This window comes from Brachyhypopomus gauderio, chromosome 1 (assembly GCF_052324685.1).
Source record: "Brachyhypopomus gauderio isolate BG-103 chromosome 1, BGAUD_0.2, whole genome shotgun sequence".
Taxonomy (NCBI): domain Eukaryota; kingdom Metazoa; phylum Chordata; class Actinopteri; order Gymnotiformes; family Hypopomidae; genus Brachyhypopomus; species Brachyhypopomus gauderio.
This window is the reverse complement of record NC_135211.1, coordinates 44,094,400-44,114,040: the sequence shown is the minus strand read 5'-3', so window position 1 is coordinate 44,114,040 and position 19,641 is coordinate 44,094,400. Positions and strand designations below refer to the sequence as shown.

Sequence of the window (19,641 nt, the reverse complement as noted above, 5' to 3'; positions counted from 1 at the left end):
CAAAAAACATGCACCAATTTTCTTTTTACTATCGAGCATGACTGAAATGCCTATAATGGAGAATGTGGGCATCGATCCCACTACCTCTCGCATGCTAAGCGAGCGCTCTACCACTTGAGCTAATTCCCCTACGAGGCTCAGTGCTCTTGTTGTTCAGATCCTGGACAAAAGCTCAAGTCCAAACTGAGAGTGCAAAGCTCTACAGACACTGCAATTGATGATTTTTACATTTCTTTACTGTGAACAGCTGCATGGACTTGCATTTTAGCAGTGGCTCAAAGGTTGAGTAGATTTAATTTGATCGTTGACCGCCAATCAACCAAGAAGAGAAGGAAACTGGAGGTGTCAACTAATGTCTGTGCTTGGTCGATTACCGCAGACATCCCTCCTCATACCATTTGTATACTTTCATGGAACAGGCCTACCTCAGCCACACAACTTGCAGAAAGTCTCCATCATGTAGGCCGGTTAGCTCAGCTGGTTAGAGCGTGGTGCTAATAACGCCAAGGTCATGGGTTCGATCCCCATACGGGCCATTGATGATAGTCTTTTGGATCAGATATGAGGCGGATTAGTGTTATTTTGGGTCTCTCAAATGCCAACTTGTATGGTGGAGATCAGAAAGTCTTGTCGGACGGTGTGGACTCTTGACATGTGCGAGCCCTTATTGTTGAGTACTCATATAGTACGAATCACATGTTTAAGGTGACACATTCTAACAGAGATTTGGCATGTAGTGTGTGAAAAGAATTATGGAAGCGTCAGGGTCAAAAAACATGCACCAATTTTCTTTTTCACTATCGAGCATGACTGAAATGCCTATAATGGAGAATGTGGGCATCGATCCCACTACCTCTCGCATGCTAAGCGAGCGCTCTACCACTTGAGCTAATTCCCCTAATAGGCTCAGTGCTTTTGTTGTTCAGATCCTGGACAAAAGCTCAAGTCCAAACTGAGAGTGCAAAGCTCTACAGACACTGCAATTGATGATTTTTACATTTCTTTACTGTGAACAGCTGCATGGACTTGCATTTTAGCAGTGGCTCAAAGGTTGAGTAGATTTAATTTGATCGTTGACCGCCAATCAACCAAGAAGAGAAGGAAACTGGAGGTGTCAACTAATGTCTGTGCTTGGTCGATTACCGCAGACATCCCTCCTCATACCATTTGTATACTTTCATGGAACAGGCCTACCTCAGCCACACAACTTGCAGAAAGTCTCCATCATGTAGGCCGGTTAGCTCAGCTGGTTAGAGCGTGGTGCTAATAACGCCAAGGTCATGGGTTCGATCCCCATACGGGCCATTGATGATAGTCTTTTGGATCAGATATGAGGCGGATTAGTGTTATTTTGGGTCTCTCAAATGCCAACTTGTATGGTGGAGATCAGAAAGTCTTGTCGGACGGTGTGGACTCTTGACATGTGCGAGCCCTTATTGTTGAGTACTCATATAGTACGAATCACATGTTTAAGGTGACACATTCTAACAGAGATTTGGCATGTAGTGTGTGAAAAGAATTATGGGAGCGTCAGGGTCAAAAATCATGCACCAATTTTCTTTTTACTATCGAGCATGACTGAAATGCCTATAATGGAGAATGTGGGCATCGATCCCACTACCTCTCGCATGCTAAGCGAGCGCTCTACCACTTGAGCTAATTCCCCTACTAGGCTCAGTGCTCTTGTTGTTCAGATCCTGGACAAAAGCTCAAGTCCAAACTGAGAGTGCAAAGCTCTACAGACACTGCAATTGATGATTTTTACATTTCTTTACTGTGAACAGCTGCATGGACTTGCATTTTAGCAGTGGCTCAAAGGTTGAGTAGATTTAATTTGATCGTTGACCGCCAATCAACCAAGAAGAGAAGGAAACTGGAGGTGTCAACTAATGTCTGTGCTTGGTCGATTACCGCAGACATCCCTCCTCATACCATTTGTATACTTTCATGGAACAGGCCTACCTCAGCCACACAACTTGCAGAAAGACTCCATCATGTAGGCAGGTTAGCTCAGCTGGTTAGAGCGTGGTCCTAATAACGCCAAGGTCATGGGTTCGATCCCCATACGGGCCATTGATGATAGTCTTTTGGATCAGATATGAGGCGGATTAGTGTTATTTTGGGTCTCTCAAATGCCAACTTGTATGGTGGAGATCAGAAAGTCTTGTCGGACGGTGTGGACTCTTGACATGTGCGAGCCCTTATTGTTGAGTACTCATATAGTACGAATCACATGTTTAAGGTGACACATTCTAACAGAGATTTGGCATGTAGTGTGTGAAAAGAATTATGGAAGCGTCAGGGTCAAAAAACATGCACCAATTTTCTTTTTCACTATCGAGCATGACTGAAATGCCTATAATGGAGAATGTGGGCATCGATCCCACTACCTCTCGCATGCTAAGCGAGCGCTCTACCACTTGAGCTAATTCCCCTACTAGGCTCAGTGCTCTTGTTGTTCAGATCCTGGACAAAAGCTCAAGTCCAAACTGAGAGTGCAAAGCTCTACAGACACTGCAATTGATGATTTTTACATTTCTTTACTGTGAACAGCTGCATGGACTTGCATTTTAGCAGTGGCTCAAAGGTTGAGTAGATTTAATTTGATCGTTGACCGCCAATCAACCAAGAAGAGAAGGAAACTGGAGGTGTCAACTAATGTCTGTGCTTGGTCGATTACCGCAGACATCCCTCCTCATACCATTTGTATACTTTCATGGAACAGGCCTACCTCAGCCACACAACTTGCAGAAAGACTCCATCATGTAGGCCGGTTAGCTCAGCTGGTTAGAGCGTGGTCCTAATAACGCCAAGGTCATGGGTTCGATCCCCATACGGGCCATTGATGATAGTCTTTTGGATCAGATATGAGGCGGATTAGTGTTATTTTGGGTCTCTCAAATGCCAACTTGTATGGTGGAGATCAGAAAGTCTTGTCGGACGGTGTGGACTCTTGACATGTGCGAGCCCTTATTGTTGAGTACTCATATAGTACGAATCACATGTTTAAGGTGACACATTCTAACAGAGATTTGGCATGTAGTGTGTGAAAAGAATTATGGAAGCGTCAGGGTCAAAAAACATGCACCAATTTTCTTTTTCACTATCGAGGATGACTGAAATGCCTATAATGGAGAATGTGGGCATCGATCCCACTACCTCTCCCATGCTAAGCGAGCGCTCTACCACTTGAGCTAATTCCCCTACTAGGCTCAGTGCTCTTGTTGTTCAGATCCTGGACAAAAGCTCAAGTCCAAACTGAGAGTGCAAAGCTCTACAGACACTGCAATTGATGATTTTTACATTTCTTTACTGTGAACAGCTGCATGGACTTGCATTTTAGCAGTGGCTCAAAGGTTGAGTAGATTTAATTTGATCGTTGACCGCCAATCAACCAAGAAGAGAAGGAAACTGGAGGTGTCAACTAATGTCTGTGCTTGGTCGATTACCGCAGACATCCCTCCTCATACCATTTGTATACTTTCATGGAACAGGCCTACCTCAGCCACACAACTTGCAGAAAGACTCCATCATGTAGGCCGGTTAGCTCAGCTGGTTAGAGCGTGGTCCTAATAACGCCAAGGTCATGGGTTCGATCCCCATACGGGCCATTGATGATAGTCTTTTGGATCAGATATGAGGCGGATTAGTGTTATTTTGGGTCTCTCAAATGCCAACTTGTATGGTGGAGATCAGAAAGTCTTGTCGGACGGTGTGGACTCTTGACATGTGCGAGCCCTTATTGTTGAGTACTCATATAGTACGAATCACATGTTTAAGGTGACACATTCTAACAGAGATTTGGCATGTAGTGTGTGAAAAGAATTATGGAAGCGTCAGGGTCAAAAAACATGCACCAATTTTCTTTTTCACTATCGAGCATGACTGAAATGCCTATAATGGAGAATGTGGGCATCGATCCCACTACCTCTCGCATGCTAAGCGAGCGCTCTACCACTTGAGCTAATTCCCCTACTAGGCTCAGTGCTCTTGTTGTTCAGATCCTGGACAAAAGCTCAAGTCCAAACTGAGAGTGCAAAGCTCTACAGACACTGCAATTGATGATTTTTACATTTCTTTACTGTGAACAGCTGCATGGACTTGCATTTTAGCAGTGGCTCAAAGGTTGAGTAGATTTAATTTGATCGTTGACCGCCAATCAACCAAGAAGAGAAGGAAACTGGAGGTGTCAACTAATGTCTGTGCTTGGTCGATTACCGCAGACATCCCTCCTCATACCATTTGTATACTTTCATGGAACAGGCCTACCTCAGCCACACAACTTGCAGAAAGACTCCATCATGTAGGCCGGTTAGCTCAGCTGGTTAGAGCGTGGTCCTAATAACGCCAAGGTCATGGGTTCGATCCCCATACGGGCCATTGATGATAGTCTTTTGGATCAGATATGAGGCGGATTAGTGTTATTTTGGGTCTCTCAAATGCCAACTTGTATGGTGGAGATCAGAAAGTCTTGTCGGACGGTGTGGACTCTTGACATGTGCGAGCCCTTATTGTTGAGTACTCATATAGTACGAATCACATGTTTAAGGTGACACATTCTAACAGAGATTTGGCATGTAGTGTGTGAAAAGAATTATGGAAGCGTCAGGGTCAAAAAACATGCACCAATTTTCTTTTTCACTATCGAGCATGACTGAAATGCCTATAATGGAGAATGTGGGCATCGATCCCACTACCTCTCGCATGCTAAGCGAGCGCTCTACCACTTGAGCTAATTCCCCTACTAGGCTCAGTGCTCTTGTTGTTCAGATCCTGGACAAAAGCTCAAGTCCAAACTGAGAGTGCAAAGCTCTACAGACACTGCAATTGATGATTTTTACATTTCTTTACTGTGAACAGCTGCATGGACTTGCATTTTAGCAGTGGCTCAAAGGTTGAGTAGATTTAATTTGATCGTTGACCGCCAATCAACCAAGAAGAGAAGGAAACTGGAGGTGTCAACTAATGTCTGTGCTTGGTCGATTACCGCAGACATCCCTCCTCATACCATTTGTATACTTTCATGGAACAGGCCTACCTCAGCCACACAACTTGCAGAAAGACTCCATCATGTAGGCCGGTTAGCTCAGCTGGTTAGAGCGTGGTGCTAATAACGCCAAGGTCATGGGTTCGATCCCCATACGGGCCATTGATGATAGTCTTTTGGATCAGATATGAGGCGGATTAGTGTTATTTTGGGTCTCTCAAATGCCAACTTGTATGGTGGAGATCAGAAAGTCTTGTCGGACGGTGTGGACTCTTGACATGTGCGAGCCCTTATTGTTGAGTACTCATATAGTACGAATCACATGTTTAAGGTGACACATTCTAACAGAGATTTGGCATGTAGTGTGTGAAAAGAATTATGGAAGCGTCAGGGTCAAAAAACATGCACCAATTTTCTTTTTCACTATCGAGCATGACTGAAATGCCTATAATGGAGAATGTGGGCATCGATCCCACTACCTCTCGCATGCTAAGCGAGCGCTCTACCACTTGAGCTAATTCCCCTACTAGGCTCAGTGCTCTTGTTGTTCAGATCCTGGACAAAAGCTCAAGTCCAAACTGAGAGTGCAAAGCTCTACAGACACTGCAATTGATGATTTTTACATTTCTTTACTGTGAACAGCTGCATGGACTTGCATTTTAGCAGTGGCTCAAAGGTTGAGTAGATTTAATTTGATCGTTGACCGCCAATCAACCAAGAAGAGAAGGAAACTGGAGGTGTCAACTAATGTCTGTGCTAGGTCGATTACCGCAGACATCCCTCCTCATACCATTTGTATACTTTCATGGAACAGGCCTACCTCAGCCACACAACTTGCAGAAAGACTCCATCATGTAGGCCGGTTAGCTCAGCTGGTTAGAGCGTGGTCCTAATAACGCCAAGGTCATGGGTTCGATCCCCATACGGGCCATTGATGATTGTCTTTTGGATCAGATATGAGGCGGATTAGTGTTATTTTGGGTCTCTCAAATGCCAACTTGTATGGTGGAGATCAGAAAGTCTTGTCGGACGGTGTGGACTCTTGACATGTGCGAGCCCTTATTGTTGAGTACTCATATAGTACGAATCACATGTTTAAGGTGACACATTCTAACAGAGATTTGGCATGTAGTGTGTGAAAAGAATTATGGAAGCGTCAGGGTCAAAAAACATGCACCAATTTTCTTTTTCACTATCGAGCATGACTGAAATGCCTATAATGGAGAATGTGGGCATCGATCCCACTACCTCTCGCATGCTAAGCGAGCGCTCTACCACTTGAGCTAATTCCCCTACTAGGCTCAGTGCTCTTGTTGTTCAGATCCTGGACAAAAGCTCAAGTCCAAACTGAGAGTGCAAAGCTCTACAGACACTGCAATTGATGATTTTTACATTTCTTTACTGTGAACAGCTGCATGGACTTGCATTTTAGCAGTGGCTCAAAGGTTGAGTAGATTTAATTTGATCGTTGACCGCCAATCAACCAAGAAGAGAAGGAAACTGGAGGTGTCAACTAATGTCTGTGCTTGGTCGATTACCGCAGACATCCCTCCTCATACCATTTGTATACTTTCATGGAACAGGCCTACCTCAGCCACACAACTTGCAGAAAGACTCCATCATGTAGGCCGGTTAGCTCAGCTGGTTAGAGCGTGGTGCTAATAACGCCAAGGTCATGGGTTCGATCCCCATACGGGCCATTGATGATAGTCTTTTGGATCAGATATGAGGCGGATTAGTGTTATTTTGGGTCTCTCAAATGCCAACTTGTATGGTGGAGATCAGAAAGTCTTGTCGGACGGTGTGGACTCTTGACATGTGCGAGCCCTTATTGTTGAGTACTCATATAGTACGAATCACATGTTTAAGGTGACACATTCTAACAGAGATTTGGCATGTAGTGTGTGAAAAGAATTATGGAAGCTTCAGGGTCAAAAAACATGCACCAATTTTCTTTTTACTATCGAGCATGACTGAAATGCCTATAATGGAGAATGTGGGCATCGATCCCACTACCTCTCGCATGCTAAGCGAGCGCTCTACCACTTGAGCTAATTCCCCTATGAGGCTCAGTGCTCTTGTTGTTCAGATCCTGGACAAAAGCTCAAGTCCAAACTGAGAGTGCAAAGCTCTACAGACACTGCAATTGATGATTTTTACATTTCTTTACTGTGAACAGCTGCATGGACTTGCATTTTAGCAGTGGCTCCAAGGTTGAGTAGATTTAATTTGATCGTTGACCGCCAATCAACCAAGAAGAGAAGGAAACTGGAGGTGTCAACTAATGTCTGTGCTTGGTCGATTACCGCAGACATCCCTCCTCATACCATTTGTATACTTTCATGGAACAGGCCTACCTCAGCCACACAACTTGCAGAAAGACTCCATCATGTAGGCCGGTTAGCTCAGCTGGTTAGAGCGTGGTGCTAATAACGCCAAGGTCATGGGTTCGATCCCCATACGGGCCATTGATGATAGTCTTTTGGATCAGATATGAGGCGGATTAGTGTTATTTTGGGTCTCTCAAATGCCAACTTGTATGGTGGAGATCAGAAAGTCTTGTCGGACGGTGTGGACTCTTGACATGTGCGAGCCCTTATTGTTGAGTACTCATATAGTACGAATCACATGTTTAAGGTGACACATTCTAACAGAGATTTGGCATGTAGTGTGTGAAAAGAATTATGGAAGCGTCAGGGTCAAAAAACATGCACCAATTTTCTTTTTCACTATCGAGCATGACTGAAATGCCTATAATGGAGAATGTGGGCATCGATCCCACTACCTCTCGCATGCTAAGCGAGCGCTCTACCACTTGAGCTAATTCCCCTACTAGGCTCAGTGCTCTTGTTGTTCAGATCCTGGACAAAAGCTCAAGTCCAAACTGAGAGTGCAAAGCTCTACAGACACTGCAATTGATGATTTTTACATTTCTTTACTGTGAACAGCTGCATGGACTTGCATTTTAGCAGTGGCTCAAAGGTTGAGTAGATTTAATTTGATCGTTGACCGCCAATCAACCAAGAAGAGAAGGAAACTGGAGGTGTCAACTAATGTCTGTGCTTGGTCGATTACCGCAGACATCCCTCCTCATACCATTTGTATACTTTCATGGAACAGGCCTACCTCAGCCACACAACTTGCAGAAAGACTCCATCATGTAGGCCGGTTAGCTCAGCTGGTTAGAGCGTGGTCCTAATAACGCCAAGGTCATGGGTTCGATCCCCATACGGGCCATTGATGATAGTCTTTTGGATCAGATATGAGGCGGATTAGTGTTATTTTGGGTCTCTCAAATGCCAACTTGTATGGTGGAGATCAGAAAGTCTTGTCGGACGGTGTGGACTCTTGACATGTGCGAGCCCTTATTGTTGAGTACTCATATAGTACGAATCACATGTTTAAGGTGACACATTCTAACAGAGATTTGGCATGTAGTGTGTGAAAAGAATTATGGAAGCGTCAGGGTCAAAAAACATGCACCAATTTTCTTTTTCACTATCGAGCATGACTGAAATGCCTATAATGGAGAATGTGGGCATCGATCCCACTACCTCTCGCATGCTAAGCGAGCGCTCTACCACTTGAGCTAATTCCCCTACTAGGCTCAGTGCTCTTGTTGTTCAGATCCTGGACAAAAGCTCAAGTCCAAACTGAGAGTGCAAAGCTCTACAGACACTGCAATTGATGATTTTTACATTTCTTTACTGTGAACAGCTGCATGGACTTGCATTTTAGCAGTGGCTCAAAGGTTGAGTAGATTTAATTTGATCGTTGACCGCCAATCAACCAAGAAGAGAAGGAAACTGGAGGTGTCAACTAATGTCTGTGCTTGGTCGATTACCGCAGACATCCCTCCTCATACCATTTGTATACTTTCATGGAACAGGCCTACCTCAGCCACACAACTTGCAGAAAGACTCCATCATGTAGGCCGGTTAGCTCAGCTGGTTAGAGAGTGGTCCTAATAACGCCAAGGTCATGGGTTCGATCCCCATACGGGCCATTGATGATAGTCTTTTGGATCAGATATGAGGCGGATTAGTGTTATTTTGGGTCTCTCAAATGCCAACTTGTATGGTGGAGATCAGAAAGTCTTGTCGGACGGTGTGGACTCTTGACATGTGCGAGCCCTTATTGTTGAGTACTCATATAGTACGAATCACATGTTTAAGGTGACACATTCTAACAGAGATTTGGCATGTAGTGTGTGAAAAGAATTATGGAAGCGTCAGGGTCAAAAAACATGCACCAATTTTCTTTTTCACTATCGAGCATGACTGAAATGCCTATAATGGAGAATGTGGGCATCGATCCCACTACCTCTCGCATGCTAAGCGAGCGCTCTACCACTTGAGCTAATTCCCCTACTAGGCTCAGTGCTCTTGTTGTTCAGATCCTGGACAAAAGCTCAAGTCCAAACTGAGAGTGCAAAGCTCTACAGACACTGCAATTGATGATTTTTACATTTCTTTACTGTGAACAGCTGCATGGACTTGCATTTTAGCAGTGGCTCAAAGGTTGAGTAGATTTAATTTGATCGTTGACCGCCAATCAACCAAGAAGAGAAGGAAACTGGAGGTGTCAACTAATGTCTGTGCTTGGTCGATTACCGCAGACATCCCTCCTCATACCATTTGTATACTTTCATGGAACAGGCCTACCTCAGCCACACAACTTGCAGAAAGACTCCATCATGTAGGCCGGTTAGCTCAGCTGGTTAGAGCGTGGTCCTAATAACGCCAAGGTCATGGGTTCGATCCCCATACGGGCCATTGATGATTGTCTTTTGGATCAGATATGAGGCGGATTAGTGTTATTTTGGGTCTCTCAAATGCCAACTTGTATGGTGGAGATCAGAAAGTCTTGTCGGACGGTGTGGACTCTTGACATGTGCGAGCCCTTATTGTTGAGTACTCATATAGTACGAATCACATGTTTAAGGTGACACATTCTAACAGAGATTTGGCATGTAGTGTGTGAAAAGAATTATGGAAGCGTCAGGGTCAAAAAACATGCACCAATTTTCTTTTTCACTATTGAGCATGACTGAAATGCCTATAATGGAGAATGTGGGCATCGATCCCACTACCTCTCGCATGCTAAGCGAGCGCTCTACCACTTGAGCTAATTCCCCTACTAGGCTCAGTGCTCTTGTTGTTCAGATCCTGGACAAAAGCTCAAGTCCAAACTGAGAGTGCAAAGCTCTACAGACACTGCAATTGATGATTTTTACATTTCTTTACTGTGAACAGCTGCATGGACTTGCATTTTAGCAGTGGCTCAAAGGTTGAGTAGATTTAATTTGATCGTTGACCGCCAATCAACCAAGAAGAGAAGGAAACTGGAGGTGTCAACTAATGTCTGTGCTTGGTCGATTACCGCAGACATCCCTCCTCATACCATTTGTATACTTTCATGGAACAGGCCTACCTCAGCCACACAACTTGCAGAAAGACTCCATCATGTAGGCCGGTTAGCTCAGCTGGTTAGAGCGTGGTCCTAATAACGCCAAGGTCATGGGTTCGATCCCCATACGGGCCATTGATGATAGTCTTTTGGATCAGATATGAGGCGGATTAGTGTTATTTTGGGTCTCTCAAATGCCAACATGTATGGTGGAGATCAGAAAGTCTTGTCGGACGGTGTGGACTCTTGACATGTGCGAGCCCTTATTGTTGAGTACTCATATAGTACGAATCACATGTTTAAGGTGACACATTCTAACAGAGATTTGGCATGTAGTGTGTGAAAAGAATTATGGAAGCGTCAGGGTCAAAAAACATGCACCAATTTTCTTTTTCACTATCGAGCATGACTGAAATGCCTATAATGGAGAATGTGGGCATCGATCCCACTACCTCTCGCATGCTAAGCGAGCGCTCTACCACTTGAGCTAATTCCCCTACTAGGCTCAGTGCTCTTGTTGTTCAGATCCTGGACAAAAGCTCAAGTCCAAACTGAGAGTGCAAAGCCCTACAGACACTGCAATTGATGATTTTTACATTTCTTTACTGTGAACAGCTGCATGGACTTGCATTTTAGCAGTGGCTCAAAGGTTGAGTAGATTTAATTTGATCGTTGACCACCAATCAACCAAGAAGAGAAGGAAACTGGAGGTGTCAACTAATGTCTGTGCTTGGTCGATTACCGCAGACATCCCTCCTCATACCATTTGTATACTTTCATGGAACAGGCCTACCTCAGCCACACAACTTGCAGAAAGACTCCATCATGTAGGCCGGTTAGCTCAGCTGGTTAGAGCGTGGTCCTAATAACGCCAAGGTCATGGGTTCGATCCCCATACGGGCCATTGATGATTGTCTTTTGGATCAGATATGAGGCGGATTAGTGTTATTTTGGGTCTCTCAAATGCCAACTTGTATGGTGGAGATCAGAAAGTCTTGTCGGACGGTGTGGACTCTTGACATGTGCGAGCCCTTATTGTTGAGTACTCATATAGTACGAATCACATGTTTAAGGTGACACATTCTAACAGAGATTTGGCATGTAGTGTGTGAAAAGAATTATGGAAGCGTCAGGGTCAAAAAACATGCACCAATTTTCTTTTTCACTATCGAGCATGACTGAAATGCCTATAATGGAGAATGTGGGCATCGATCCCACTACCTCTCGCATGCTAAGCGAGCGCTCTACCACTTGAGCTAATTCCCCTACTAGGCTCAGTGCTCTTGTTGTTCAGATCCTGGACAAAAGCTCAAGTCCAAACTGAGAGTGCAAAGCTCTACAGACACTGCAATTGATGATTTTTACATTTCTTTACTGTGAACAGCTGCATGGACTTGCATTTTAGCAGTGGCTCAAAGGTTGAGTAGATTTAATTTGATCGTTGACCGCCAATCAACCAAGAAGAGAAGGAAACTGGAGGTGTCAACTAATGTCTGTGCTTGGTCGATTACCGCAGACATCCCTCCTCATACCATTTGTATACTTTCATGGAACAGGCCTACCTCAGCCACACAACTTGCAGAAAGACTCCATCATGTAGGCCGGTTAGCTCAGCTGGTTAGAGCGTGGTGCTAATAACGCCAAGGTCATGGGTTCGATCCCCATACGGGCCATTGATGATAGTCTTTTGGATCAGATATGAGGCGGATTAGTGTTATTTTGGGTCTCTCAAATGCCAACTTGTATGGTGGAGATCAGAAAGTCTTGTCGGACGGTGTGGACTCTTGACATGTGCGAGCCCTTATTGTTGAGTACTCATATAGTACGAATCACATGTTTAAGGTGACACATTCTAACAGAGATTTGGCATGTAGTGTGTGAAAAGAATTATGGAAGCGTCAGGGTCAAAAAACATGCACCAATTTTCTTTTTACTATCGAGCATGACTGAAATGCCTATAATGGAGAATGTGGGCATCGATCCCACTACCTCTCGCATGCTAAGCGAGCGCTCTACCACTTGAGCTAATTCCCCTATGAGGCTCAGTGCTCTTGTTGTTCAGATCCTGGACAAAAGCTCAAGTCCAAACTGAGAGTGCAAAGCTCTACAGACACTGCAATTGATGATTTTTACATTTCTTTACTGTGAACAGCTGCATGGACTTGCATTTTAGCAGTGGCTCCAAGGTTGAGTAGATTTAATTTGATCGTTGACCGCCAATCAACCAAGAAGAGAAGGAAACTGGAGGTGTCAACTAATGTCTGTGCTTGGTCGATTACCGCAGACATCCCTCCTCATACCATTTGTATACTTTCATGGAACAGGCCTACCTCAGCCACACAACTTGCAGAAAGACTCCATCATGTAGGCCGGTTAGCTCAGCTGGTTAGAGCGTGGTGCTAATAACGCCAAGGTCATGGGTTCGATCCCCATACGGGCCATTGATGATAGTCTTTTGGATCAGATATGAGGCGGATTAGTGTTATTTTGGGTCTCTCAAATGCCAACTTGTATGGTGGAGATCAGAAAGTCTTGTCGGACGGTGTGGACTCTTGACATGTGCGAGCCCTTATTGTTGAGTACTCATATAGTACGAATCACATGTTTAAGGTGACACATTCTAACAGAGATTTGGCATGTAGTGTGTGAAAAGAATTATGGAAGCGTCAGGGTCAAAAAACATGCACCAATTTTCTTTTTCACTATCGAGCATGACTGAAATGCCTATAATGGAGAATGTGGGCATCGATCCCACTACCTCTCGCATGCTAAGCGAGCGCTCTACCACTTGAGCTAATTCCCCTACTAGACTCAGTGCTCTTGTTGTTCAGATCCTGGACAAAAGCTCAAGTCCAAACTGAGAGTGCAAAGCTCTACAGACACTGCAATTGATGATTTTTACATTTCTTTACTGTGAACAGCTGCATGGACTTGCATTTTAGCAGTGGCTCAAAGGTTGAGTAGATTTAATTTGATCGTTGACCGCCAATCAACCAAGAAGAGAAGGAAACTGGAGGTGTCAACTAATGTCTGTGCTTGGTCGATTACCGCAGACATCCCTCCTCATACCATTTGTATACTTTCATGGAACAGGCCTACCTCAGCCACACAACTTGCAGAAAGACTCCATCATGTAGGCCGGTTAGCTCAGCTGGTTAGAGCGTGGTCCTAATAAAGTCAAGGTCATGGGTTCGATCCCCATACGGGCCATTGATGATTGTCTTTTGGATCAGATATGAGGCGGATTAGTGTTATTTTGGGTCTCTCAAATGCCAACTTGTATGGTGGAGATCAGAAAGTCTTGTCGGACGGTGTGGACTCTTGACATGTGCGAGCCCTTATTGTTGAGTACTCATATAGTACGAATCACATGTTTAAGGTGACACATTCTAACAGAGATTTGGCATGTAGTGTGTGAAAAGAATTATGGAAGCGTCAGGGTCAAAAAACATGCACCAATTTTCTTTTTCACTATCGAGCATGACTGAAATGCCTATAATGGAGAATGTGGGCATCGATCCCACTACCTCTCGCATGCTAAGCGAGCGCTCTACCACTTGAGCTAATTCCCCTACTAGGCTCAGTGCTCTTGTTGTTCAGATCCTGGACAAAAGCTCAAGTCCAAACTGAGAGTGCAAAGCTCTACAGACACTGCAATTGATGATTTTTACATTTCTTTACTGTGAACAGCTGCATGGACTTGCATTTTAGCAGTGGCTCAAAGGTTGAGTAGATTTAATTTGATCGTTGACCGCCAATCAACCAAGAAGAGAAGGAAACTGGAGGTGTCAACTAATGTCTGTGCTTGGTCGATTACCGCAGACATCCCTCCTCATACCATTTGTATACTTTCATGGAACAGGCCTACCTCAGCCACACAACTTGCAGAAAGACTCCATCATGTAGGCCGGTTAGCTCAGCTGGTTAGAGCGTGGTCCTAATAACGCCAAGGTCATGGGTTCGATCCCCATACGGGCCATTGATGATAGTCTTTTGGATCAGATATGAGGCGGATTAGTGTTATTTTGGGTCTCTCAAATGCCAACTTGTATGGTGGAGATCAGAAAGTCTTGTCGGACGGTGTGGACTCTTGACATGTGCGAGCCCTTATTGTTGAGTACTCATATAGTACGAATCACATGTTTAAGGTGACACATTCTAACAGAGATTTGGCATGTAGTGTGTGAAAAGAATTATGGAAGCGTCAGGGTCAAAAAACATGCACCAATTTTCTTTTTCACTATCGAGCATGACTGAAATGCCTATAATGGAGAATGTGGGCATCGATCCCACTACCTCTCGCATGCTAAGCGAGCGCTCTACCACTTGAGCTAATTCCCCTACTAGGCTCAGTGCTCTTGTTGTTCAGATCCTGGACAAAAGCTCAAGTCCAAACTGAGAGTGCAAAGCTCTACAGACACTGCAATTGATGATTTTTACATTTCTTTACTGTGAACAGCTGCATGGACTTGCATTTTAGCAGTGGCTCAAAGGTTGAGTAGATTTAATTTGATCGTTGACCGCCAATCAACCAAGAAGAGAAGGAAACTGGAGGTGTCAACTAATGTCTGTGCTTGGTCGATTACCGCAGACATCCCTCCTCATACCATTTGTATACTTTCATGGAACAGGCCTACCTCAGCCACACAACTTGCAGAAAGACTCCATCATGTAGGCCGGTTAGCTCAGCTGGTTAGAGCGTGGTGCTAATAACGCCAAGGTCATGGGTTCGATCCCCATACGGGCCATTGATGATAGTCTTTTGGATCAGATATGAGGCGGATTAGTGTTATTTTGGGTCTCTCAAATGCCAACTTGTATGGTGGAGATCAGAAAGTCTTGTCGGACGGTGTGGACTCTTGACATGTGCGAGCCCTTATTGTTGAGTACTCATATAGTACGAATCACATGTTTAAGGTGACACATTCTAACAGAGATTTGGCATGTAGTGTGTGAAAAGAATTATGGAAGCGTCAGGGTCAAAAAACATGCACCAATTTTCTTTTTACTATCGAGCATGACTGAAATGCCTATAATGGAGAATGTGGGCATCGATCCCACTACCTCTCGCATGCTAAGCGAGCGCTCTACCACTTGAGCTAATTCCCCTACTAGGCTCAGTGCTCTTGTTGTTCAGATCCTGGACAAAAGCTCAAGTCCAAACTGAGAGTGCAAAGCTCTACAGACACTGCAATTGATGATTTTTACATTTCTTTACTGTGAACAGCTGCATGGACTTGCATTTTAGCAGTGGCTCAAAGGTTGAGTAGATTTAATTTGATCGTTGACCGCCAATCAACCAAGAAGAGAAGGAAACTGGAGGTGTCAACTAATGTCTGTGCTTGGTCGATTACCGCAGACATCCCTCCTCATACCATTTGTATACTTTCATGGAACAGGCCTACCTCAGCCACACAACTTGCAGAAAGACTCCATCATGTAGGCCGGTTAGCTCAGCTGGTTAGAGCGTGGTCCTAATAACGCCAAGGTCATGGGTTCGATCCCCATACGGGCCATTGATGATAGTCTTTTGGATCAGATATGAGGCGGATTAGTGTTATTTTGGGTCTCTCAAATGCCAACATGTATGGTGGAGATCAGAAAGTCTTGTCGGACGGTGTGGACTCTTGACATGTGCGAGCCCTTATTGTTGAGTACTCATATAGTACGAATCACATGTTTAAGGTGACACATTCTAACAGAGATTTGGCATGTAGTGTGTGAAAAGAATTATGGAAGCGTCAGGGTCAAAAAACATGCACCAATTTTCTTTTTCACTATCGAGCATGACTGAAATGCCTATAATGGAGAATGTGGGCATCGATCCCACTACCTCTCGCATGCTAAGCGAGCGCTCTACCACTTGAGCTAATTCCCCTACTAGGCTCAGTGCTCTTGTTGTTCAGATCCTGGACAAAAGCTCAAGTCCAAACTGAGAGTGCAAAGCTCTACAGACACTGCAATTGATGATTTTTACATTTCTTTACTGTGAACAGCTGCATGGACTTGCATTTTAGCAGTGGCTCAAAGGTTGAGTAGATTTAATTTGATCGTTGACCGCCAATCAACCAAGAAGAGAAGGAAACTGGAGGTGTCAACTAATGTCTGTGCTTGGTCGATTACCGCAGACATCCCTCCTCATACCATTTGTATACTTTCATGGAACAGGCCTACCTCAGCCACACAACTTGCAGAAAGACTCCATCATGTAGGCCGGTTAGCTCAGCTGGTTAGAGCGTGGTCCTAATAACGCCAAGGTCATGGGTTCGATCCCCATACGGGCCATTGATGATTGTCTTTTGGATCAGATATGAGGCGGATTAGTGTTATTTTGGGTCTCTCAAATGCCAACTTGTATGGTGGAGATCAGAAAGTCTTGTCGGACGGTGTGGACTCTTGACATGTGCGAGCCCTTATTGTTGAGTACTCATATAGTACGAATCACATGTTTAAGGTGACACATTCTAACAGAGATTTGGCATGTAGTGTGTGAAAAGAATTATGGAAGCGTCAGGGTCAAAAAACATGCACCAATTTTCTTTTTCACTATCGAGCATGACTGAAATGCCTATAATGGAGAATGTGGGCATCGATCCCACTACCTCTCGCATGCTAAGCGAGCGCTCTACCACTTGAGCTAATTCCCCTACTAGGCTCAGTGCTCTTGTTGTTCAGATCCTGGACAAAAGCTCAAGTCCAAACTGAGAGTGCAAAGCTCTACAGACACTGCAATTGATGATTTTTACATTTCTTTACTGTGAACAGCTGCATGGACTTGCATTTTAGCAGTGGCTCAAAGGTTGAGTAGATTTAATTTGATCGTTGACCGCCAATCAACCAAGAAGAGAAGGAAACTGGAGGTGTCAACTAATGTCTGTGCTTGGTCGATTACCGCAGACATCCCTCCTCATACCATTTGTATACTTTCATGGAACAGGCCTACCTCAGCCACACAACTTGCAGAAAGACTCCATCATGTAGGCCGGTTAGCTCAGCTGGTTAGAGCGTGGTGCTAATAACGCCAAGGTCATGGGTTCGATCCCCATACGGGCCATTGATGATAGTCTTTTGGATCAGATATGAGGCGGATTAGTGTTATTTTGGGTCTCTCAAATGCCAACTTGTATGGTGGAGATCAGAAAGTCTTGTCGGACGGTGTGGACTCTTGACATGTGCGAGCCCTTATTGTTGAGTACTCATATAGTACGAATCACATGTTTAAGGTGACACATTCTAACAGAGATTTGGCATGTAGTGTGTGAAAAGAATTATGGAAGCGTCAGGGTCAAAAAACATGCACCAATTTTCTTTTTACTATCGAGCATGACTGAAATGCCTATAATGGAGAATGTGGGCATCGATCCCACTACCTCTCGCATGCTAAGCGAGCGCTCTACCACTTGAGCTAATTCCCCTATGAGGCTCAGTGCTCTTGTTGTTCAGATCCTGGACAAAAGCTCAAGTCCAAACTGAGAGTGCAAAGCTCTACAGACACTGCAATTGATGATTTTTACATTTCTTTACTGTGAACAGCTGCATGGACTTGCATTTTAGCAGTGGCTCAAAGGTTGAGTAGATTTAATTTGATCGTTGACCGCCAATCAACCAAGAAGAGAAGGAAACTGGAGGTGTCAACTAATGTCTGTGCTTGGTCGATTACCGCAGACATCCCTCCTCATACCATTTGTATACTTTCATGGAACAGGCCTACCTCAGCCACACAACTTGCAGAAAGACTCCATCATGTAGGCCGGTTAGCTCAGCTGGTTAGAGCGTGGTGCTAATAACGCCAAGGTCATGGGTTCGATCCCCATACGGGCCATTGATGATAGTCTTTTGGATCAGATATGAGGCGGATTAGTGTTATTTTGGGTCTCTCAAATGCCAACTTGTATGGTGGAGATCAGAAAGTCTTGTCGGACGGTGTGGACTCTTGACATGTGCGAGCCCTTATTGTTGAGTACTCATATAGTACGAATCACATGTTTAAGGTGACACATTCTAACAGAGATTTGGCATGTAGTGTGTGAAAAGAATTATGGAAGCGTCAGGGTCAAAAAACATGCACCAATTTTCTTTTTCACTATCGAGCATGACTGAAATGCCTATAATGGAGAATGTGGGCATCGATCCCACTACCTCTCGCATGCTAAGCGAGCGCTCTACCACTTGAGCTAATTCCCCTACTAGGCTCAGTGCTCTTGTTGTTCAGATCCTGGACAAAAGCTCAAGTCCAAACTGAGAGTGCAAAGCTCTACAGACACTGCAATTGATGATTTTTACATTTCTTTACTGTGAACAGCTGCATGGACTTGCATTTTAGCAGTGGCTCAAAGGTTGAGTAGATTTAATTTGATCGTTGACCGCCAATCAACCAAGAAGAGAAGGAAACTGGAGGTGTCAACTAATGTCTGTGCTTGGTCGATTACCGCAGACATCCCTCCTCATACCATTTGTATACTTTCATGGAACAGGCCTACCTCAGCCACACAACTTGCAGAAAGACTCCATCATGTAGGCCGGTTAGCTCAGCTGGTTAGAGCGTGGTGCTAATAACGCCAAGGTCATGGGTTCGATCCCCATACGGGCCATTGATGATAGTCTTTTGGATCAGATATGAGGCGGATTAGTGTTATTTTGGGTCTCTCAAATGCCAACTTGTATGGTGGAGATCAGAAAGTCTTGTCGGACGGTGTGGACTCTTGACATGTGCGAGCCCTTATTGTTGAGTACTCATATAGTACGAATCACATGTTTAAGGTGACACATTCTAACAGAGATTTGGCATGTAGTGTGTGAAAAGAATTATGGAAGCGTCAGGGTCAAAAAACATGCACCAATTTTCTTTTTACTATCGAGCATGACTGAAATGCCTATAATGGAGAATGTGGGCATCGATCCCACTACCTCTCGCATGCTAAGCGAGCGCTCTACCACTTGAGCTAATTCCCCTATGAGGCTCAGTGCTCTTGTTGTTCAGATCCTGGACAAAAGCTCAAGTCCAAACTGAGAGTGCAAAGCTCTACAGACACTGCAATTGATGATTTTTACATTTCTTTACTGTGAACAGCTGCATGGACTTGCATTTTAGCAGTGGCTCCAAGGTTGAGTAGATTTAATTTGATCGTTGACCGCCAATCAACCAAGAAGAGAAGGAAACTGGAGGTGTCAACTAATGTCTGTGCTTGGTCGATTACCGCAGACATCCCTCCTCATACCATTTGTATACTTTCATGGAAAAGGAC

The 19,641-nt window shown here is 44.4% G+C and overlaps 36 non-coding genes across 36 annotated transcripts; 11 read left to right on the top strand and 25 right to left on the bottom strand.

Moving 5' to 3' along the window:
* Positions 1 to 56: 56 nt before the first annotated feature.
* trnaa-agc (transfer RNA alanine (anticodon AGC)) lies at positions 57 to 129 on the bottom strand. The gene has a single exon. It is a non-coding gene; the product is annotated as a tRNA-Ala (tRNA).
* A 333-nt stretch (positions 130 to 462) lies between these two features.
* trnai-aau (transfer RNA isoleucine (anticodon AAU)) lies at positions 463 to 536 on the top strand. Its single transcript has one exon. It is a non-coding gene; the product is annotated as a tRNA-Ile (tRNA).
* A 289-nt stretch (positions 537 to 825) lies between these two features.
* On the bottom strand, positions 826 to 898 carry trnaa-agc (transfer RNA alanine (anticodon AGC)). Its single transcript has one exon. It is a non-coding gene; the product is annotated as a tRNA-Ala (tRNA).
* Positions 899 to 1,231: 333 nt separating this feature from the next.
* On the top strand, positions 1,232 to 1,305 carry trnai-aau (transfer RNA isoleucine (anticodon AAU)). Its single transcript has one exon. It is a non-coding gene; the product is annotated as a tRNA-Ile (tRNA).
* A 288-nt stretch (positions 1,306 to 1,593) lies between these two features.
* trnaa-agc (transfer RNA alanine (anticodon AGC)) lies at positions 1,594 to 1,666 on the bottom strand. The gene has a single exon. It is a non-coding gene; the product is annotated as a tRNA-Ala (tRNA).
* Positions 1,667 to 2,362: 696 nt separating this feature from the next.
* trnaa-agc (transfer RNA alanine (anticodon AGC)) lies at positions 2,363 to 2,435 on the bottom strand. Its single transcript has one exon. It is a non-coding gene; the product is annotated as a tRNA-Ala (tRNA).
* A 1,465-nt stretch (positions 2,436 to 3,900) lies between these two features.
* Positions 3,901 to 3,973, bottom strand: trnaa-agc (transfer RNA alanine (anticodon AGC)). Its single transcript has one exon. It is a non-coding gene; the product is annotated as a tRNA-Ala (tRNA).
* A 696-nt stretch (positions 3,974 to 4,669) lies between these two features.
* trnaa-agc (transfer RNA alanine (anticodon AGC)) lies at positions 4,670 to 4,742 on the bottom strand. Its single transcript has one exon. It is a non-coding gene; the product is annotated as a tRNA-Ala (tRNA).
* A 333-nt stretch (positions 4,743 to 5,075) lies between these two features.
* On the top strand, positions 5,076 to 5,149 carry trnai-aau (transfer RNA isoleucine (anticodon AAU)). The gene has a single exon. It is a non-coding gene; the product is annotated as a tRNA-Ile (tRNA).
* Positions 5,150 to 5,438: 289 nt separating this feature from the next.
* On the bottom strand, positions 5,439 to 5,511 carry trnaa-agc (transfer RNA alanine (anticodon AGC)). Its single transcript has one exon. It is a non-coding gene; the product is annotated as a tRNA-Ala (tRNA).
* Positions 5,512 to 6,207: 696 nt separating this feature from the next.
* On the bottom strand, positions 6,208 to 6,280 carry trnaa-agc (transfer RNA alanine (anticodon AGC)). Its single transcript has one exon. It is a non-coding gene; the product is annotated as a tRNA-Ala (tRNA).
* Positions 6,281 to 6,613: 333 nt separating this feature from the next.
* trnai-aau (transfer RNA isoleucine (anticodon AAU)) lies at positions 6,614 to 6,687 on the top strand. The gene has a single exon. It is a non-coding gene; the product is annotated as a tRNA-Ile (tRNA).
* A 288-nt stretch (positions 6,688 to 6,975) lies between these two features.
* On the bottom strand, positions 6,976 to 7,048 carry trnaa-agc (transfer RNA alanine (anticodon AGC)). Its single transcript has one exon. It is a non-coding gene; the product is annotated as a tRNA-Ala (tRNA).
* Positions 7,049 to 7,381: 333 nt separating this feature from the next.
* Positions 7,382 to 7,455, top strand: trnai-aau (transfer RNA isoleucine (anticodon AAU)). The gene has a single exon. It is a non-coding gene; the product is annotated as a tRNA-Ile (tRNA).
* Positions 7,456 to 7,744: 289 nt separating this feature from the next.
* Positions 7,745 to 7,817, bottom strand: trnaa-agc (transfer RNA alanine (anticodon AGC)). The gene has a single exon. It is a non-coding gene; the product is annotated as a tRNA-Ala (tRNA).
* A 696-nt stretch (positions 7,818 to 8,513) lies between these two features.
* On the bottom strand, positions 8,514 to 8,586 carry trnaa-agc (transfer RNA alanine (anticodon AGC)). The gene has a single exon. It is a non-coding gene; the product is annotated as a tRNA-Ala (tRNA).
* Positions 8,587 to 9,282: 696 nt separating this feature from the next.
* trnaa-agc (transfer RNA alanine (anticodon AGC)) lies at positions 9,283 to 9,355 on the bottom strand. The gene has a single exon. It is a non-coding gene; the product is annotated as a tRNA-Ala (tRNA).
* Positions 9,356 to 10,051: 696 nt separating this feature from the next.
* Positions 10,052 to 10,124, bottom strand: trnaa-agc (transfer RNA alanine (anticodon AGC)). Its single transcript has one exon. It is a non-coding gene; the product is annotated as a tRNA-Ala (tRNA).
* A 696-nt stretch (positions 10,125 to 10,820) lies between these two features.
* On the bottom strand, positions 10,821 to 10,893 carry trnaa-agc (transfer RNA alanine (anticodon AGC)). Its single transcript has one exon. It is a non-coding gene; the product is annotated as a tRNA-Ala (tRNA).
* A 696-nt stretch (positions 10,894 to 11,589) lies between these two features.
* On the bottom strand, positions 11,590 to 11,662 carry trnaa-agc (transfer RNA alanine (anticodon AGC)). Its single transcript has one exon. It is a non-coding gene; the product is annotated as a tRNA-Ala (tRNA).
* A 333-nt stretch (positions 11,663 to 11,995) lies between these two features.
* trnai-aau (transfer RNA isoleucine (anticodon AAU)) lies at positions 11,996 to 12,069 on the top strand. Its single transcript has one exon. It is a non-coding gene; the product is annotated as a tRNA-Ile (tRNA).
* Positions 12,070 to 12,357: 288 nt separating this feature from the next.
* On the bottom strand, positions 12,358 to 12,430 carry trnaa-agc (transfer RNA alanine (anticodon AGC)). Its single transcript has one exon. It is a non-coding gene; the product is annotated as a tRNA-Ala (tRNA).
* Positions 12,431 to 12,763: 333 nt separating this feature from the next.
* On the top strand, positions 12,764 to 12,837 carry trnai-aau (transfer RNA isoleucine (anticodon AAU)). Its single transcript has one exon. It is a non-coding gene; the product is annotated as a tRNA-Ile (tRNA).
* Positions 12,838 to 13,126: 289 nt separating this feature from the next.
* trnaa-agc (transfer RNA alanine (anticodon AGC)) lies at positions 13,127 to 13,199 on the bottom strand. Its single transcript has one exon. It is a non-coding gene; the product is annotated as a tRNA-Ala (tRNA).
* Positions 13,200 to 13,895: 696 nt separating this feature from the next.
* trnaa-agc (transfer RNA alanine (anticodon AGC)) lies at positions 13,896 to 13,968 on the bottom strand. Its single transcript has one exon. It is a non-coding gene; the product is annotated as a tRNA-Ala (tRNA).
* A 696-nt stretch (positions 13,969 to 14,664) lies between these two features.
* On the bottom strand, positions 14,665 to 14,737 carry trnaa-agc (transfer RNA alanine (anticodon AGC)). Its single transcript has one exon. It is a non-coding gene; the product is annotated as a tRNA-Ala (tRNA).
* A 333-nt stretch (positions 14,738 to 15,070) lies between these two features.
* trnai-aau (transfer RNA isoleucine (anticodon AAU)) lies at positions 15,071 to 15,144 on the top strand. Its single transcript has one exon. It is a non-coding gene; the product is annotated as a tRNA-Ile (tRNA).
* Positions 15,145 to 15,432: 288 nt separating this feature from the next.
* Positions 15,433 to 15,505, bottom strand: trnaa-agc (transfer RNA alanine (anticodon AGC)). Its single transcript has one exon. It is a non-coding gene; the product is annotated as a tRNA-Ala (tRNA).
* Positions 15,506 to 16,201: 696 nt separating this feature from the next.
* Positions 16,202 to 16,274, bottom strand: trnaa-agc (transfer RNA alanine (anticodon AGC)). The gene has a single exon. It is a non-coding gene; the product is annotated as a tRNA-Ala (tRNA).
* Positions 16,275 to 16,970: 696 nt separating this feature from the next.
* On the bottom strand, positions 16,971 to 17,043 carry trnaa-agc (transfer RNA alanine (anticodon AGC)). The gene has a single exon. It is a non-coding gene; the product is annotated as a tRNA-Ala (tRNA).
* A 333-nt stretch (positions 17,044 to 17,376) lies between these two features.
* On the top strand, positions 17,377 to 17,450 carry trnai-aau (transfer RNA isoleucine (anticodon AAU)). Its single transcript has one exon. It is a non-coding gene; the product is annotated as a tRNA-Ile (tRNA).
* Positions 17,451 to 17,738: 288 nt separating this feature from the next.
* trnaa-agc (transfer RNA alanine (anticodon AGC)) lies at positions 17,739 to 17,811 on the bottom strand. Its single transcript has one exon. It is a non-coding gene; the product is annotated as a tRNA-Ala (tRNA).
* Positions 17,812 to 18,144: 333 nt separating this feature from the next.
* trnai-aau (transfer RNA isoleucine (anticodon AAU)) lies at positions 18,145 to 18,218 on the top strand. The gene has a single exon. It is a non-coding gene; the product is annotated as a tRNA-Ile (tRNA).
* Positions 18,219 to 18,507: 289 nt separating this feature from the next.
* On the bottom strand, positions 18,508 to 18,580 carry trnaa-agc (transfer RNA alanine (anticodon AGC)). Its single transcript has one exon. It is a non-coding gene; the product is annotated as a tRNA-Ala (tRNA).
* Positions 18,581 to 18,913: 333 nt separating this feature from the next.
* Positions 18,914 to 18,987, top strand: trnai-aau (transfer RNA isoleucine (anticodon AAU)). Its single transcript has one exon. It is a non-coding gene; the product is annotated as a tRNA-Ile (tRNA).
* Positions 18,988 to 19,275: 288 nt separating this feature from the next.
* Positions 19,276 to 19,348, bottom strand: trnaa-agc (transfer RNA alanine (anticodon AGC)). The gene has a single exon. It is a non-coding gene; the product is annotated as a tRNA-Ala (tRNA).
* Between the last annotated feature and the right edge of the window lie 293 nt (positions 19,349 to 19,641).